This window comes from Sinohyriopsis cumingii, chromosome 9 (assembly GCF_028554795.1).
Source record: "Sinohyriopsis cumingii isolate HCF-2022 chromosome 9, ASM2855479v2, whole genome shotgun sequence".
NCBI lineage: Eukaryota > Metazoa > Mollusca > Bivalvia > Unionida > Unionidae > Sinohyriopsis > Sinohyriopsis cumingii.
The window spans coordinates 47,011,123-47,032,150 of NC_142969.1; the positions used below are offsets into that span (position 1 = coordinate 47,011,123).

A 21,028-nucleotide genomic window follows, 5' to 3' on the forward strand; every position below is an offset into this window, starting at 1 on the left:
CTTTAGCATAAAATTAGATTTTACTACAACCAGTGTTGAAAAGCTAACTGAATCAAAAGTGAACATGAATAAACAGGAATATGTTTTAATTTCATAGTATAGAATATGTTCAACAAATGAAATTATAGAGGATAAAATAATTTTTCATGAGAATTTTGAAGATAATGGGCGAATGATTTTAGTAGGATCTGTTATCGAAATGAAAGGTTTGGGTAACAACTCCACACTAAATTAAAGTTATAGTACGGATACATTTTGTCAATAAAGGATGGATTTTATGAAAGGTTTCGAGTAGTCCAAATGAGTTCCAGTGGTAGTCCGAATAATGTTAACTATTCTTCTGATCTACCACTAATGCTAGTCAATCACGTCGATAATAAAAAAAAATATTTAAATAAATGCAAAGTTTTGAGACAGCTTCATACTTCCAGGTAGTCAACACATCGTAATTCAAATGAATGATTGAATTAAATAAATTAATCCCCTCATGCAAACACATTTCAATATCTTTCAAGACTGATATTAATACTATGTATATAAAATTGTTAAATAAACATATATAGAAAAGTCTGACGTAATGTACTCGGAAGTGAAAAATTCATTTCAGAATGATTTGACAAGGGCGGTGTTTTACACTAACCAGTCAACAACTGTGTTATCTTGGCCTCTCAAAAACTTATGTCCTGAAGTCAGATCACGTGATGTTTGCTTGCAATACAGTACTACTCAGTATTGGATAAATTATCGAATATATGCGTTACAGTTACAAGAATTATCATAAACACCCAAGGATGTTGAAGAACACAGAAACAAATTACACAGTAACTAGAATTGAAACGATTGACGTTTCTGATCACAAGAAAGGAAAATAATTAAATCTAGTTATTGAGAAAAACATTGCTATTAGATAACTCTTTCACACCTACGCATAAACATGAAGATTGTGATTCGACTAAGGCAACTAGTGCAACAAAGCGGAATACGAATACCTAGCCGTAAGCGGAAAGCTTGCATGCTTGCGATATTATGACCTATATTTGTGCTGGATAATCCGTAACCGATGTACCGGTACCACAACTGGAACAAATTGCAAGTGATCGTAACACACAAATACAAAGAGACACAATGAAAGCTTACATGCTTAAATTATTACGTCTGTTTCAGAATGAAAAAACCGTCGTAATATCGGTTATTGCAACTGAACCTGCTTGCGTTATTCGTGTAAAACAGGAATGACATGGGGACGTTTCGCGTGCTAATAAATGCACTCTTTGAAAACGTCAATGATGCTTTTTATGAGCAAACTTCGTTCATTGATGATACGTTGTGAACAGAAAACACTTCATATCGAGAACCTTCACTTCTTACGTGAAACATTTACAATGATGCAGCGTGTCGTAAATACGTCACCTAGTATCTACCCAATGATGACGTGAACGATGCAAATATTCAATACGATTTTCCGACATCAGTGGCTGCGCGGGGAGGGTGCACACACTTATCATCGTAGTAGCCTTGTTGCACGCATATTGAATTTGCCATAATATTATGTCTTTCTCATACAGTTGTACAAATTAGAACTCTTGTCAAAATTCAGTGGACAGACAAAGATTCCAAACGTCTTATATAAAAAAACTTCACTCAGAATGTCTTTATTGTTCTGATGGTATCACACAGTGGTCATTGAGAACATTTCTTGGTTGATACAAAGATATTTCTGAGATTCTCGAGAGTGAACGACTGGTAGGGTCCAGATACGATGGACCGCGCATATTTTAAGGATCATCAATATGGTTCAGGTTAATTTAATTTGTGATGTCTACATAATACTCACAAACATATCCGGATTTTGAAGAGACACTCGTGCGCGAGCGGTGACTCGATATGGCTATATCAATCCGGATGTGACTAGTCTTACCACCAAATCTTTTTTGACTGAGACTAGCATACGGATTGTTGCTAGCATCTACCTAAACAAGCCTATCTACTTTTTTAGATCGTGCTTATAAACCACAAGCATCTAAAGATGTTTTTTGAAGCCAAAAGGAGAAGTTATGACAATACTATCTTATATTACCTAAATCCATGGACTCAGGGACTCTGTGTCGATTGCCGTCAGTAAAACAACATCGATATGCACCCGAGATCAAAGGTTAGAAGGAACGACGATAAATTGAGCCTAGCCCTTGTCATACATGAAAACCAAATCGAACGGATTCAAAGTGAGCAGGTGAGCAATTAAATTATACCAAGGTTATGGATGGTAGCATATATTGCAATCAAACTATATTAAGTCGGTTATGGAAGTAAACGTTTTAATATTATATGTATCAAATATATGGATTCGCTATTGTTTCCTTTGAAACTGGAAGCTTGTACCGAAGAAACTGGCAAGCAATTGCCTGATAAATAAGTTTTCTATGTGAACGTATTTGTAGCAATTTCGTGACGGATATACCAGTGAAGAAAGATAAGTGCCTGTAAATGTGTGAGAATGGTGTGCAAGGTCGCATTTAGTAGGCATACGGTCTGCGTGGCTAGCTAAGATAATTCTTAATGAAGTTATTAAATTAGGAAATGTCGTGGACCCACACATTGACACTCAAAGACAACCGTGAGATACAATCGACAGGAAAACTGCTGTACTGGCGAAATATACGTTCGATTGTGTTTTCATAGATGGCGTATGGATGTAATTGCAGCTAGGGTAACATTTCATAAGTATGCCTTTAGGATGCACTGTCGGAGGGATATCGATAGCAGCTAGTGTGGATTTCGCTGATGGAAAAAATAATCTCCTTACGGCTGCATTGCCGAATAATGGGTATTCAGGAAAAAAACGGAGGTCGTATACGTTAATTGACATTTACGTATGGCCACCCAAGCCCTTTACTGCAGGAAGATTGGTAGCTGCACTAGGTTCCCCGGAGGTTGGCTACTGGGGGCATTCTTCCGGGAGTTGCACAACAGGTTACAGCACGTTTGCTGCTCACCGATAGCACCTCATTTATAGGAAAACAAGATCTGAAACTTATGTAATGCCAGAGCTAACATAGTTTATAAATGGATCCTTTGTATATGTTCAATGGAAACACACCGCTGCAAAAAGAGGTTCACTAGTATTATATCAATAAAAGCAGATAATTTAGCATCAGAACTAGAAAACAAAATATAAATATATATTTTTCATGAAGCTTGCCTGTTAATTGTTTCACAATTCTAAGGTTTTCTTAAGAAAACATACATCAAAATTCCAGTAGCCATCTCCCCTTCTCTCTCTCTCTCTCTCTCTCTCTCTCTCTCTCTCTCTCTCTCTCTTAGTTTTAAAGCAAACTGGTTGGTGACACAAGTTAAACTGCGGCACTAAATATATTTACAATCCAGTTACATAGTAGCTGAGAGAACTGCATTGATATGAGTTGAGACAATGATGATATAATTGTTACAGTTTATGTTTTTATGATCATGGTCAGAATTTCAAACAATTTTCGAGTATGTGAGAGAATTAGAAGGATGAATTAGGTGTATTACATGGATGAGTTTCTGTTTGTATATGTCAAGACGAAAATGATTGCACCACGGGTAGAAAGGGAGAGGCATATTTTGACTCCGTGGGTATGTGTTATACTTCAAACATTGTATTGTTGTTTGTTATAGGATCGCCTGAGCTGCCGGTAAGATGCCGTAATATTTTGATTGTCAGGTAGCTTTGGATCAGATCTCAATATAAACACGGCAATATATAATCAGAGCTCTGCTCAACTGAACACTAGTTATTAATATTTAATCAAAGATCATACTTGATTATACTTTGTTTTTTCCGTACGAACCACGGTGGCAGAGTGTGTATAGCCTGATATAATATCCACTGAAATAGTACGGGTTCAAATTATACCATACAATAAGGATGGATCACCTACCATGATTTATACATGGTCCAGGGATTTTACTACAGCAGCCTCAGTATTAAATAACACATGTGTGCTGCTGCGCCGTACACACCAAGACTACATCAATCTAATATCACGTGATATTATAGCAGTTTACATAGCGAAAGCGAACCATACATTTAACATCTTCGACAATACTCTCCTGAGTGTGAACAAAATGGAAGCAGATCGATCTTTAGGTAACGTACCCGTATATCAGACGTATATTGCGATGAAAACAAAGTGTGCATGCTAGCTCTGTATTAACTTATTGTCCTGTCCGTCGTGCAAGAACATATTTGTTTATTTTTTTCTCAGGAATTGGTAGACAGTATGAAATACGATAAGTTTCAAATATTGAGACTATATGCACTTGCATCGACTTCAGTATGTAAATATGCGTATGCTTTGTGATCAGGTCACCATATTGTACACACATTGTGTTTAGGACTTCCGATGTTGTGATCCATATTTGACACACAGTTGTCTTACTCATGTTCTTACTCTTTCAGCGAGAGACAGACAGACAGACAAAGAGACAGACAGAGAAAGAGACATACAGGGAGAAGAATGGCGTTACTGGGAGCTGCTATGAACATATCTGACAAAATCAAGGTATAATAGCTAGAGTATAATCATCTGTTAATCCTATGCACTGGGTGGGAGTGGGCAGGTTAATTGTTAATATAATATATATTTTATATTCTGATAAACATACTATTCCATTTAAAGCTTCCTTATCACTATTCACGAAAATGTGGGTTCATAGGTTTCATTTTGTTTTTTGTTTTGTTTGTCTTTAGTTTTATTTTATTTATTTTACTTTTAGAGAGGGGGAGAACGTCCATTAGAGAGTTCATGATTTATATTTACCATCCTCTCTGATTATCGAATCTATCCAAAGCAGTTATTGTTAAGTCTGTACTTGTGAACCGTAAAATTAATCATGTTCTCATTGAAAAATGATTGATGATTTTATGCTGTTTTTGCTGCAGTTCATATGTTAAACTACTACTAAGAAGCACTGAGATTTGGACTGGATATTTCAATCAGCAATACATACATTTAATTCAGGATCACATTACGTCATTTAAAATATGGCAAGGCTGCATGTATCGGGGTGGTGGACGAGTTCTTAGTATAATCATGTTGATATTCAATCACGGCTCTTTTCAATCAGAAGTTTATCATTCATTATGTAGATGAAAATGATGACGCAATACAATGATAAAAGCCTCCAACAGCATTGCATAGAAAAACGATGAGTGTTATTGTTAAATAGTAAACACATGAAGAAAAAAGTGTCAGAAGGAACGTTAGACACAGGGAACAAAATACAATAATAATGTCACCTTTCCAGTGATAAGAAAACAAAACAGCAGAAGGGAAACAAGAGAAAGAAAAGAAAATCAATCACACACCTATAGTTTGTTGTCATAAATATTGATACAAAAGCTGTCAATAGTACAACAAATCTAGCAGAATATAATATATTCACAGTTAACATTTTTTCCCCATTCTAGTTCAGTCGAGTCGTTGTTTTAAGCAATGTGTGCTTGTTGTTTTCGGTGTTCTGTCAAAAGCCGCGTGATTTTGACTCGAAACTTCAATCTCTAATAAACATCTTAAATTGCAGCTCACATATCATCTATGCAAGTAAGTTAAAGTTCAATATATTGACCGTGTGGTGAGGAGGTTGACATCAAATCTTGTTATATAACGATGATATATAATTTCAATTCTTATCAACCGAAAACGTCTCATCACTTTTTCAGATAAGAATCATACATCATTGTACTAAACGTTTCCTTTCAGAACCGAGTGCTTAGCGTCCCCGACTCTTGAATGAAAGTGTATGGATTCCAATTCTACCATTAAACAATGATGGATCACCTACCTTAGTTTGTCCCTGGGGAAGGCACTATAACACAAAACTAATCCAAACAAATATCGTTTAATGCATAGTACCTTTGCAATCAAAGCGAATAAAATGTATTTACTATCGTTGATAAAAATTTGCCCAGCTGTGGGAAGCATTGAAGCAGATCTGCCTTTATGTAATGTGTTTGTATATAATGGATCCATCATTACTATTCTAACTTATTATATACATATGTTTGAAATAGAGAGACGCATTGTAGATACATTTTTCATATTTTTCATTCCCATATATTCACGTGAAAAAATATATCCTTATTTTCGCATATAAAAATATGAGATATCCCATCATGCGATGTGACGCTTGCTTGTGCGAGCCTACAAAATCTGCACCTTCAATAATAACGAGTATTTTGTTAGATAGCTAAACAAATAAATATGCACAGACCTAAGACATGGACCTTAACCTTTGATGAATAAATTTGCTCAAACGCTAGTCACGTGTCTATCTTGTTATTTCCCTTTACTTACTAGACCTCAACGACAAACCCGCTTTTATATGCATTTATGAATCCGAGCTTTAATTTGTCAGATAGGACCAACTTGTTTACAAACTGACGAAAATGTAACTTACAACGACAGATTAGGTCAACCCTTTCCTATCGCTTTCTTAAGTCATGTTTGCTTATATAATCAAGCAATGAAAGTGAAGTAAATTTACGAATGGAATGGGGATGAGTATATGGTGCCGAAGGGGGCCGAAGGGTGGATTTATTATCCTATACTTAGATTCTGGACTAAGATTGGTATATAATAAAAGTAAAAATTTCTTTTCCTATCTTAATACCACATATGTTTTATATTGTACTACCAAACGCGATATAATATAGCTAGTTAGAAATCGTGTCTTTGATACCACGAAATGAAATATATCCGGTAATAATGCATATAAATTATATTATCCAATATCCACCTGCCTGTTAAATAAATACATATTTGTATATCTTTAATCAGGAGTGTCTTAATGGTATACAAGATTATGAGTATCTTTATTAAGCAAATATATTTGTTTACTTTCAGGCCGTTTTATACGACTGTCATACAAACAATATTTAATGTATGTGTTGCGATTCTGAAAGTATATTTGCTTACTCAATTACACATTCATTATGGGAGCAGGAAAAACAAAAGTGCAAACAACAAACAATTAGAACCGGAAAAATATAGAATACGCAAAATTAAAACAAATGTATAACCGAGCAATCATACCACACAAAATCAGTAAGGAAATGATAGCCAGAGACAGGCATTCGTTGCTGACAAGCAACCATTAATATTCTTGTGGACTTATCCTTCTTGAAAAGACACATAAGCTGAAAAATAAAATATTATAGGAAATTATCTAAATTACGCTTTCAGTTTAAATATGCAAAGAGAATCACCTTACTGTATATTATAATGTATGGAGAGAGTTGGAGAAATTAAAGACAAATATTTGGTAGGAAGAAGAAACAGGAACCGCATTTATACTTAGACTTTCAAAAGGTTATCTGTAAAAACGTCATAGTTCATTTCTACAGTGGATTTGAATGTTTGTCACCGCAGGAATCCTATGCAATAAGGCAGTACGTCGCTAAATCACTTTACGTATAGTTTGACCTACATTGGAGCGGTTAAATGTTTTGAGAGGCTAAAAAGTTAATTCTAACTTTAGATATGGCGAGACCTCTTCGGAGATTTGATGTAGACCGTGTTTCACATACCCATTAATATAAAATATCTTGGGAGATTTAAAGTGGACCGTGGTATTACATGCTCATTAATATAAAGTAATGTCAACTCGCACCTTAGCACAGTAGGACAATATATTAACTTTACCTCAGTACTAATCAACATGAACTGCATGGCATACCTAAAGGAATTGATTCTAGTGAGAAATAAAGTGTGATCATGTATTAAACATAATAATTGTTTTATATAATGCTCTTGTCTGTTCATTTGTAAATTACAAACGGCTCTTGTTAAATGTATTTGCTTGTAAAATGTGTGTAAAATAATGTACACAATGATGCACACAATATTTTTAAAGAATGAATATGCAGCTGCATACGATATCTGCTCTGTTTGTTATATAATTTGTCTCATTTATTTTGCTTTGATTGTAGTTTAAATCTTTCTTGGAAACATTTGTTAGCTTAGATTTTTTATGATGATATTTTAAACCACAGTATAGGTATTTATTTATTCGTAGTATTAAATCGATTGCCACTTTTCTCTCTTATGGAATATGGCATCAAAACATCCAGGAAATGCAGCTTAGATTAAGTTTAGAAAAAAACAAGAACAAACATTTTATACCTAGAATTGATCACAATATTAACTGCTAAGTCCCAGTAGAAAACAATATTTACCTCCGGTTCATATGACTTGCTTTGTCAGGTTGTTCATACAATATATACTTATTCTATTTTCTGTTCCATCTTCACTTTCTAACTGCTATTGGGATTTATGTACAATCATGTATAGTCCATCGACTTCATTTCTCCTTTTGTTTTTAGTTACATGTTACTGTCAATTTTTGCTATATTTTTATTTTCGATCTTTCCTATTCCTGCATGTACTGATGATACAGAGTGTCGACATTGTTTCAATTGGATAGCTTTTATTTACTAGTCCACTTTCAGCCATGTGTACACTACATGCATTCAGTTGCTCTGTTCTGTAAATCAAGTTCTGCATCATTCACGCTATAATAGAACTATACGGTAGCAAGCAGTGCTACATGAATGAAGTTTAATGATACGCATTAAATTACTTTTGTTGATATAGTAACATGACGGCATTGATTCTCCTGAAACCCATCATACAGTGATATTTATTGCTGATGATGTTTTACTACTTTGTTAAGATCAAACATTTGCAACAATATTACCCTATTGCCAAAGTAACAGTTCAGTACTATTGTTTTGATCTTCAAAACCATTAGTTCGTACTACATGTATTAATACAAGTCTAAACTTTACTGCTGTGTCATAATATCAATCATTAATGTAGCATTTATACATTCTTAATATCAAGATACTTTTTTAATAATTCACTGTTTCGAAGGAAAAATATAAGAAATTAAAATTTGATTTATCACCTGATATGGCACTGAAACAATGAACATCTCTTTTCACCCACCAACAAATCGTGGCACACCAAATTATTAAAACTTATTATTAACTATTTAATAATTCGAATATAATTCGAAATTGAAGTATATATGATATTTGATGAAACCCGGCTAATAAAACAATCAATATTTGATATAGAGGTTGTTAAACTGATGACACTGAAATTTCAATGCACATTTCTACTGGAAAGTCTTTCGAAAAAATTGTTAATGCGATCGCGCTTATATCGCGATGTTATTCGTTGGACCCGATCATCATGTTATAAAGGGTTTTATCTTGATGTGTTTCCTGTTACATTATTTTGAAGCCTTTATCAAGTCTGTTGAAAACGGCACTTTCAGACATATCAACCTTACTAACAAATACTCTAATTTGACATCACAAAAAAACACATGCCCTACGCTCACTGAAAAGCAGAACAGACAATTAAGCCTGCAGATAAGGGTTCCTCGTGGTCGTTATGAACAGGGAAGACTACATCAGTGAAGATAATAAACAACTAAATGACGCTAGGTTCTACCAAAAACTAGACCATGATTCAACACTGGAATAAGCAAGAACCATCACTAATATTATTGACGAGGGGTACTAAATTTGGTATATTGACCAGCAAATGAGAAACTATTTAAACCCAGAAAACGCAAGGGCAGGTATATTTTATCTTCTACCTAAAATTCACAAACGTGGAAACTCGGGAAGACCTATAATTTCCGGTAACAGGCATCATACAGAAAATATATCATAATCATGGATCATTCTATGAGACCACATATCCACAAATTACCATCATATATATAAGAGACAACAGATTACCTCATAAAAAGCAAACCATGCGAATCATTACTCCCAGATACATTAATTGGATTCTTAGACGTCACATCTTTGTATACTTACATACCGCACAACGAAGGGATACGGACATATAGAAAAGCATGGGAAACAATAGCCGTAGACAATCCACCCACACAATTCCTAGTCCAAATCTTGAAACTTGTCCTAAAACTCAATCTCTTTGAATTTAGTGAAGAAAACTACCTCCAAATCAATGGAACCGCAATGAGTATAAAAATGGCCCCTTCGTATGCTAATATGTTCATGGGAAAACTGGAGGGTCAACATTTAGCATCGGTTTAACTTACACCATACCAGTGGCTACGCTTTGTCGATGATATAGAAGTAAAGTGGCAACACAGAAGAGAAAGTCTGGATGAATTCATACCAAAGGCAAACAACTTCCATTCTTCAAACAAATTCAAAAAACCAACCGACACACGCTAGTATCTACTCACAGCCAGCTGTCATCCAAATCAATGCATTAGGGACATCTCACATAGCGAGGCACTAATGATACGCAGAATTTGCTCTGACGATATAACATTCCTAAAATGTTCTGAAGAGCTATTTAAACATTTAATTTATCAAGGCTACGACAAAAGACCTGATTGCGATGGCAACCCAAAGGGCTAAACAAACAAACCGCGATGACCTACTAAAATATGGAAAGAAGGAAAAGGCTGATATGAGACCATTTATCCTGACCTACCATCCAGACAACCCAAAAGTAGGCAAAATCATCAGGAAACACTGGTCCATCGTGGAATCGTTGGACGTATTAAAGTTAATACTCCTGAACAAACCTGTAGTATAGCATGAGACATAAAATCTCAAGGACATCCCAATCAGGGCAAAGCAGACGCCAGTCACTAATCAAGACCGCACTAGCCAATCTGGCCCCATGTGGCGAAAAAATATGCAAAACCTGTAAATATATGACAGAGACCATGACATTCTCTAACACAGTGACTAGAGAAAAAAACTTACATGCTCCAAACAAAACGTATATATATTATGAATTTGTTTTAAAATTAATTTTTTGCTTTTAAACATTATACTAATATAATGATTAGTATATATAATATTCTAAGCACTTCATGTAATGGGCTAAACCAGCTGAATTAGATGCAGGAATGATTCTTTTGAGTTTTGGGGGACAAATTTATAAACATTATGTTTTGTATATCTAATGTACAAAGCACTTCAAATACTGGGACAAACCAACTTAATTAGATGCACAAATCCATTTCGGGAAATTTTATTTTTACCCTAGTGGAGGGGAGGGGGTAATTGTTAGTATCATCACTGAAAAACAGGGACAATCACTCCACCGGAAACACATATTTATATTTATTGGCCTGGCGATAAAGAGCATCCTAAAGCCTTGTGATGAAGTGTATCCCAAAGTCATGTGACCTCAAACATGCCCTGACATCTCTGACGCCTTAGATTCAAACTTGCCTTCATTAACTGTCGATATCAATACTTCTATCTCATCCAGGATATTCTCATAATTTTTTTAAACTCCCATTCCAAAACCTCTGTTGAAGAACTGACACTTAACCCGAATGGTTTAAGGAACGACCTTGTTTCTACCTCTCATTCATTTAATGAATCTCAGAGATAGTTGTTATATCCCAGCATGTATCTCATTTGAATTATCATAATTATGATATTATCTTTATACCAGATTGACTCGGACAATACTTGAGATCAATGCATTTTTTGTCATTTTTAGGAATTTTATATCAAGCCATTAAAAATTTCGCAAAATGTTTTTTTTTAAATTTATTCTTGACAGGTCAATATTTTATATGTTCTATCCCAACTTGTATCTCATCCGAATGAAAACAGTCTTTTTAGCAATGTACAGTCTGCATATTGCCCTCACCATAGTACTCAAATTTCACCTCTGAGAGTAGTTAATGACCTTCTCTCTGCTCTGAATAGTGAAAAGATTACTGCGAGTCCTCATCCTCCTTGACTCATCTGCAGCGCAACAGACTATAATACATTACTTCACCGTCGCCAGTATACATTCGGTATTCACAATATAGCCTTACTATGGTTCAAGTCCTAATTGTATACCATAATCAGCAATTATGAGAGAAGGTGTAAGGAAGAGATTAGGTGATACAAGATAAGTCATTGCAGTAAACGACTTAGGGATTGTTAATGTTTAAGGAAAATTATACATTTATCCAACTTACTTTTTACCGTCCAGTTTTTAACACATAGTCCATTTATAAAAGACTAAAGAGTTTGCTAAGCAGATTATAAATTTATCCAACTTACTTTTTACCGTCCAGTTTTTAACACACAGTCCAGTTAGGCTTATGAAAGATTAAAGAGTTTGCAATTATAGCATTTGATAAATGTATATTTTTCAGTCAAGGAGATGATCATATTTCAGTGCTTAATTCTCATTTTAAATACAAAATATTGCACCACATTTTGTGTAACTTGTTACATGAACTTGATTAATGGGACCGTCACATCCGCCACATATAACGAAATGATACAAACAGATACAGTTTTGGATAATATGTGTCCTGATAACGTCTGCATTCATGTGCATATTTGGAAACTAATAGCATATTGTCGAATTGTGCATGTGTGTAGACTGAAAATAATTTATCAATATTTTCATAATTAAATATGTTTATTTTAAAATGTTGTGCTGTAGACTAAGAATATAATGGAATATTTCTATAATTTAAAACTTTATTTTCTCATTTGTTTTAGATCCAGAACTGACTCACATGACAATTTTAGTTATGGTCACAGATGTTCTACATACTCACTACATGTTTTTGCGTACCACAATCCAGATTGAAGACCACAATCCAAAGGTCATGACCTCTCGTGTGGATTGTAAAGGACCAATCAAATGATCTTTTCCAATGCAACTGGTTTATCCAAGTCTCGAGTTGACATTTTGTACAGCGTTGTATGCTGCAGATATGACCATTATTAGTTTCTGTCAACTTCAACAGAGCCCAGAAAACTACAATTGTTTTCTTATACTTCTATTAATAATTAGGCAGATAAAACTGTGTTTCACCATTATCATTGTTACAGAGATACGCATTGGCATTGTTAGTGTTAATGTTTTTATGCCTCTGCACTCTACAAAGTTTTGAACATGCAGATCATACGATTCCACACGCATTATTTTATTTTCAAAAGTGTCACGTATCGTCTGTTGTATTGATGATAGTGATCTACTTTCGCTCTCCAGTAACTTTTATATTTTTATATTGAGAGCTCATATTTATTCAATAGCCCACACAGCCTACACGCACCGTATCATCCAGGGAGGATGCATTTTGTGGATCTTATGTGATAAGTGTAATAATATGATGTGTTGTTCTTTATCATTCCAGTTAATAGTCTTAGATATACAGTATCGTCTTCTCTACCTTTGGAACATGAATGACAATTTCACCGATCATTCTTGAGGAAATGCCTGAGTTAACTGAAAATGAAAACTCCAAACCATTGAATGGATTGAATGGGAGTTTGGAGCTCATTATTTATGTCCATGTAATGATGAATGATGGAAAGAAATACACTACAGTCTATGTTATCCAAACGTGCTACGGTGCTAGGGATGACGGGAAGAAATACTGTACTATTTTCTTTACCGAAATGTTCAGTACAGCCTCCTTTATCCAAACTTGCTAGGGATGATGGAAAGGAATACAATACAGTCTCCTCTATCCAAACTTGCTAGAGATAAGGAAAGAAATACAGTACAGTCTCATTTATCCAAACTTGCAGGGATGATGGAAAGGAATACTGTACAGTCTCCTTATGCAAACTTCCTAGGAATAATGGAAAAAATATAATAGAATCTCTTTTATAAAAACTATTCATATTCAAAATTGTTTTGTGTTATTTATTTTATTGAATTTACGTTTTCATTGTGCATATATATACTCAAACAGCTCAAGCATTGATCAACTGATTAGGATATTTAGGGTCAGACATTGATCACCCTTCTTAAAATAGATGAGGAAAGAGCCATCGTGCTGCACACATTTACAAACACTTTCTACATGATTATAATGACAGGAAATATCAGGAAAAAATATTAATCGTACGCTTAATATTTCGATGAAAACACATTTAATTTGATAAAGGGAACATCTGGTTTAAAATCAAACATGGTTATCTCGATTTCATCGGGGGTGTAGCAAAATTTTCGACGTAACCGGGTCCCAAGACATCATGGTTTAGTTGACAAATCTACGGCTAAACAATGAATATGCATTTAAAGTATCAAACATTATGAGTTTTGTTTCTACGAATAAATGTCATGTATAATGCACAATAAAAATAATAATTCAGTCATACCAGGTTGCAGACAAAAGAAGACTGGAAGTCTTTTAAATGATATTAAGTAACAAGTGACACAATTTTACAACATTTAAGTTGCATAACAATGTCAATGGTTTAAAGTTGTTTTTCCCTGTGAATACCTGATCTCTTTCGTAGTCTCCACAAGACATAATTTTCCTCATGTTCTTTTGTTAGTGTTGTCTTGTGACTAGTAGCGAAATGTAGCTGACCAATCTTATGCATGAAAATTAGTCGCTTCCGTTTCACCATTATATGACAGTTTTTACCGATAACATTTGTCTCTGTACCGGAAATGGATGAGGCTATGATAGATTGCAAGGGTTTGATAATCGATTTAAGATAATAAAAGCGAAAACACCCCTCCTTCTGTTTCATAGACTGTACTCATATCAGTCACTTTCTGCTTCATACCTTTGCATCGAAGAATCTGTAATCATGGTTCAGTGGAAGTGTGCTCCGGTCCACAGTTTGGGCTGTCAAGAGTTCTGTATGTAATATGATCGACATCCATTCGTTTTAAACACTGCAGTGTCAGCTAAAGCTAAATTATGTTCATGTCTGATATTAGGGATGTAAAGTGTTTTGTTTGTGATATTAAGAACATTGAGTTTTCTAAAAAAATGCAGTGTAGTTGACTATATAGTGTACTCCAGTCTTCCGTTAGAGATGTTGAGTATTTTGTAGGTCATGTGACGGAAATTCGTTATGAACTGTATTGACAATGGCATCAAAATTAACCTGGTCTGCAACTCTGGCCATAAAGCTTTCCACATACAGTGTAGTGGACATGAAGCTTTGTATAAATTGCAATGTCAGTGAAAGCTAAATTGTACCCCAGTCTGTAGTTTAGGCTGTCAAGCATTTTATTTATAAATGTTAGATATGCAGTTCATTATACATTTCAATGTTATTGCAAGGTAACTTGTCCCTTGTCTGTAGTTTAGTCTGTCAGGCGTTTGGTATATAAATGCTTGATATATTATACATGGCGGTGTAAGTACAAGGTAACTTGTAATCTTGTCACTGATTTGGGCTGCCTGGCATTTTGGATGCAAAGGTTGAATAGGCAGTAAATTATACACTGCAGTGTCCATAAAATGTAAACTGTACTCTTGTTTTTTGCGAGGGCTCTGAAACGTTTTCCATTTAATGCGGCATACATGCAACTTTATGTACACTGCAGATAGCAATGGAAGATAAATTATACTCGTGTCCTTATTACGAAGGTCAAATATTTTGTATGTAATGCTATCACTTTGCATTAGATTTACCTAGTGTATGTAAATCCTATACCTGCAGCTCTCTATGCATTCTGTTGTCCATCCAAGGCAAATGCTAGACTGCAATTTGGGCTGTCGGAGACTTTCTGTAAAATATGCCATGAGTACAGTTCTCCATTCTCTGCATTTTTCGATGAATGGTAAATTATACTCCTGGCTTTATTTAGAGCTGTTTGGTATTTTATATGGAAAGTTTGGACCATCCATGCTATGATTAATTCTATTTTAACTGAATTTCATCGGAACAACTTGTACATTATATATATATATATATATATATATATATATATATATATATATATATATATATATATATATATATATATATATATATATATATATGTGTGTGTGTGTGTGTGTGTGTGTGTGTGTGTGTGTGTGTGTGTTAGTTAGTGGTGGTAAATGAAACAGTGAATTAAGTATTAAATATTGTGTGTAATCATTGGATAAGGATTACCAATACACTGAAAACTGTATTTATAGAATAAGAGATTTGTTACATACGAGGCTGTTGGATGAATTATGAATTATATAGATGCAGAATATCAGAGTTATGCATTCTCTACAAAAAAGGATCGGTAAGGTGTCACCAAGGTAGAAGTTATATTTCACATGATCTTACCTTGAAACTCCTTTTGATATATATGTTTTTATAACATTAATGTTTTTTTAAATAATCAGCTGATAAGTCGTCCAGATATGACGCCAATATGGTTTTTGAATCAGAGTGACATGCTATGATCATTCAGCTTGTGAGAAAAATTGTCATTGTTCTCTGTTTCATTTTGTATATATAAGGATATTATTATTTCATTTTTAAGCAGAACTTATATTGACGTGGCTGGTTTTAATTGTATATAGATCGAAAACAGCTATAACTTTCTTTCTCTATGCAAATAATGGTGCAAGGACTAAGCTAGCAACTTGTGTAGCTTATTTAAAGTTTGTTTTACATTAGTATGATATACATTTATTGTGAAACAGCACAGTGATATGATACAAAACAACAAGACTACTAAGTACTAGGGTGTAACCAGATCTTTTGGAAATAATACAAACATCAAAGATACAATAGAGGAAATAGGGTAGTGAGAAATGTTTGAAATGGGAATTCCAAATAACAGGTGGTGCTAAACAAAAGGTTTTTTTGAACGTTGGACAGACTTCCACCTCGATATGAATCAGAACGGGAAATAGTTCCCAGATTACTCAGCCTGTACAGAAGATATGTTTTGCTGCAAGATAGCAAAAATGCGATGAATAAAAGAGGCATTGGGCTAACACATAGTTTATCTCCCACTACCTCCTCCCCCACGACCACCAAGAGCAAAGGAATAATTGAAATGTTCACTACATAAAATAATTACTTTTTTAAATTGTATATTCCTTGTATTATCAAACGAATAGTTTTCTAATTGTGCCGCTACAACATCACTTTTGATTTAAGAAATATAACTTATTTATTGCAGTGAGGATATCGCTTAACGATTTGTCTCCCTTAACCTATTACGCTACTCATCATAAATACTAACTTCTGCATCAAGCTGTTATGTTGATGAATTGTTGGTTTCTTACTAATTGTAAACTCGGTTATTATAAAGTACTCTTGCAATGGTATGCAAAATCAATGTCATATATATTATTTATTTGCAATTTATTTCAGCTTATGTTTTTCGTCTCTTCTTTGTCCATTATATGTCTCTCTCCTATTGTGTACCAGAAAGGATTGATCCGTACAAACGAGAAAATTAATCATTTTCAGAAAGAAGAAACAAAAACGAATCTGTAATATTTAAATATGGATTAACAACAGCCACACAACTGCTTCTATTTGGTGTCAGATCAAACAATGGAGTGATAATGAGAAGTGTTAATGAACCGGTTGAAGAAGACTGAACAAAATTAATAATGGTCAATGTGGTTTAAATGAAAATCTTTATTTCTTAAGCTGTTTAATTAACCAGCAGCGTAGATTTTTCTTCCAAAGGCTTGTTTACTAAACGCTATTTGTAAGATGATACTATTACTACTACTATTATTATTATTATTATTATTATTATCATCATTTTAAATACATTTTCCCTCCTCTTAGTGAGAATGCATTTAATAACATTAGTAAACAATCATAGCTAAATAGTTCGGCGCTATGGTAATTAAAATGTACATCCACTGTATACCTATAAACATAATGATACCCATAATTATACACATGCGGTAAATAATTTTTTAATCGTCGCCGTTTCCCTTTCATTTTAACTTTTGGAAGACATGAACTTACTTACGTGTTGGAAGAGCCCATCAACCATTTTGTCGTAAACGTGGCCATTTAACTACTATTTTCGTCTAGATAGTTGACATGGTTTACACTGATGCTCATATTGATGTTTATGGATAGCTTCACTGTACAGCAGTGTTCAAATCAAAGTGTAAATAGTTGAAACTGGTGATATTATGGCATATACCTTTAACCCATGTATCATATTGTACCCTTGTAAAAGAAGCAATTATCGAGGTTCACACACACACACACACACACACACACACACACACACGCATATATGCATCGTAGATTAGACTTGAGATGGAGATTCTGTAAGATAATGACTAATGTTAGCTACTCGATTTGGAGGAACAGTTTAAATTATGTCTGTAATGACTGAACATAACATTATCTTGAAGAGCTTTATACCAATATTTTCTAATGGGGGGAATTTTGGAATGGAAATTATTTTGAACATATTGTTGAGACGTAACTTTTGTTTATGGTATAAAAAGTGCCTAAAATGAAACATTGAACACGTTTCGAAAATATGCCATCATATTAATATATACTATCTTAACACGAAACCAACAGTATGTGTTTGAACCAACAAAACTTAAAAATAATTCTGCCGCGAATTTTAAATAGTGTGAATGCTTGAAGAGTGTTTGTGAAAAATGTCGCTACTTTTACAACAACAGTATGATGCACCCTGGAAATATTAAATTTATTTATAGTTGGATGAAACAAAAAAAATGGAGAGGGCAAGTTTGTTTGCAGGGTCGGATCCGATCAAGTGTTGGGAAGTCCACAATTGTAAAGGGACCCTGACTTTTTTCGAAAGGACCCGAAGCAAAAGTCTTTTTTTACTCAAATGTGCATAATACCCACCAAAACATTTTTCAAGTGATAAGTACTGAACGTTTGTGTGTGCAGGTTGGTTGTTTTCGGGGGGGTGTATTGCCTATGTGGGTCTAGATCCCCAGACCCCTTCCCCCAATCTGGCCCTCAGCTTGTATGTATCATGCAACTACGATTTGGGTATCACAAATTTCCACCAACCATACAACATTGAGATGTTTTAGGACAATAATAATAATAATAATATATCAACCTTTAAACTTTCTACTGCTAGTAACATTTTCCCTGTTGAAGATGTTATCCCATTCTAGACTAAACGTACGATTGACATCGTATAGCAATAGCAACTCTTAATATACCATGCCAACACTCAGTACAGTCAATATAAAAATATTAATTTTGCTAACCAGTCAAGCTGGTTACCATAATTGTTGATAGTGGTGAGCAAAATTTTTATATTGTTCCTCTACCGTTAACCTATAATCCAACATGGACAATGTGTGACCCAGTTTATCAGATTACATGATGGAAGAATGGGCTTCTTCAAAACACTAATGTCCTGTGGGTCATTCATAAACATACAAATTAAATACGGCAATATTAATTAACTTATCCATGATATTAGTTAACTTACATATATCAGTTTTTACGAAACATCTATAGTTAAAATGCAGTTTATTTGATGTATAATAATAAGTCATATCTGAGTAAATATGTACAAAGGCGCGTATTGCGAAAAGTACACCCTCTATGGCGCCTCAATTAAATTCCAGGGATGCTGCACGCTGACCTACAGTGTACATGTAGAAGAGTACATTCAAACCCAATACACAGAGATTCGAGCGCGATCCACGTTTAGCAACGACTATAATAAGCTGCTTAGAAAGTCATTTAATATACTTATGCAACATGTTCGCTGTTGTATACTTCTATGACGACAAGATTGTGGACATTGTGAGCAAAAGTAAAATAAGATCAACCTCCAGTCATGTCCACGTGGATGCTGCTGTTCATGTCGAGTATGAAACATAAGATATTGATGAAAGTGGGAGGGATATCAGAAGACTCAAGGATTACGATGGACTGGTTCTCTGTCTTAAAAGAGGTAAATTAAGTTTACTCGTTTCTTTTTACTATTTTCGCATATGGAATACTCAATGTGGATAGCCAGAATAAATGATTTTATAAGCATAACTTCATTCAGTTGTATTAAAATGGTGCAAGGTTTTGCTCCAGTTAGGTTGCAAGATATAATTTAACCTTTTATTATTAACAGTGATAATTACGCCACTCGATGAGTGCGTCTTTTTACTCACATTCAAAAATACTCGAATACATCATTTGAAATATTAAAAGCATACGTATATTATGTTATTGGTGCATTTAAACAAACTTTAAGGTATTTGTGTGTGTGTATATATATATATATATATATATATATATATATATATATATATATATATATATATATATATATATATAACAAGCTGTATGTTTCATCGTTTTTCTGATCCTTTGACGATGGATGTACGTAGTTATCAAATTAAATATAGTTGAAGCAAGCAATTAAATCCTTGTGAACTGATTTCCTAGTTAATATATTTTTCAACATGTTAATAATTAATATATTCTTTATGTTTAGCAATATTAATTTCATTACACCCTGCCATTTCAATTTTATTTTTGTATGTGTGTATGCATGTTTATCAGCTACTTTCTTAAGCAAGTGTTTTAAACGATTGAACAATAAATGAGACCATATCAGAAATTAAAGTTCTCTGCCCATAACAAACTCGGAAAACCCAAATCGGCCTTGAACATGATAGCTCTTAACATAGTCGGCATATATATATTAATGCGAATGTATGAGACATAATTGTATCACTATATATATATATATATATATATATATATATATATATATATATATATATATATATATATAAACAACGTGCAATTGCGGCTACTTTTTGTTTCAAATCATTTTATTTATGTGGTGGATGGTGAAGTGCAGGGTCAGCAACGAAAAACATGGTGGGTTGGCTTATGGGAATCATATTTTTCTTTTGGCCTAACTTTGTTAAAGTGCAGATAATATTATCATGTCCATTACTTTGATATAAGAATGGTCAGTAATTCATATCATTTTAACAATTATATTTTACCTACGGAACATATACTAGTATTAGCAATTCCCATCTGCATATGGCACAAAAGCCATCATTTTTAGAACTAACCTGCGAAGTTTAATTTAAAGAAAAAGTGATAACACAATTTCCAGCAAGTTATTAAAGTTAATTAGCAAAGCTGCCATTAGCACAGAACTTTGCAATCAAGATTCATCTAACTGTTTCGCAGAGTTGTATCCTCAGGTAACTAAGTTAGTACATATAGAACTAGATCTACTTTGCTACTCTTTAATTACTCTGCAAAAGCAATTTGTAT

The 21,028-nt window shown here is 33.9% G+C and overlaps 1 long non-coding RNA gene across 3 annotated transcripts; it reads left to right on the forward strand.

Moving 5' to 3' along the window:
- The first annotated feature begins 819 nt into the window (after window positions 1-819).
- On the forward strand, window positions 820-12,848 carry LOC149791747 (uncharacterized). Of its 3 annotated transcripts, none has more exons than XR_016423203.1 (3): window positions 820-2,230; window positions 4,442-4,544; window positions 12,563-12,848. It is a non-coding gene; the product is annotated as an uncharacterized LOC149791747 (long non-coding RNA). The 3 variants fall into 3 exon arrangements; XR_016423200.1 differs by lacking the exon at window positions 12,563-12,848 and adding an exon at window positions 5,745-5,968; XR_016423201.1 differs by lacking the exon at window positions 820-2,230 and adding an exon at window positions 3,833-4,129.
- Window positions 12,849-21,028: the final 8,180 nt, after the last annotated feature.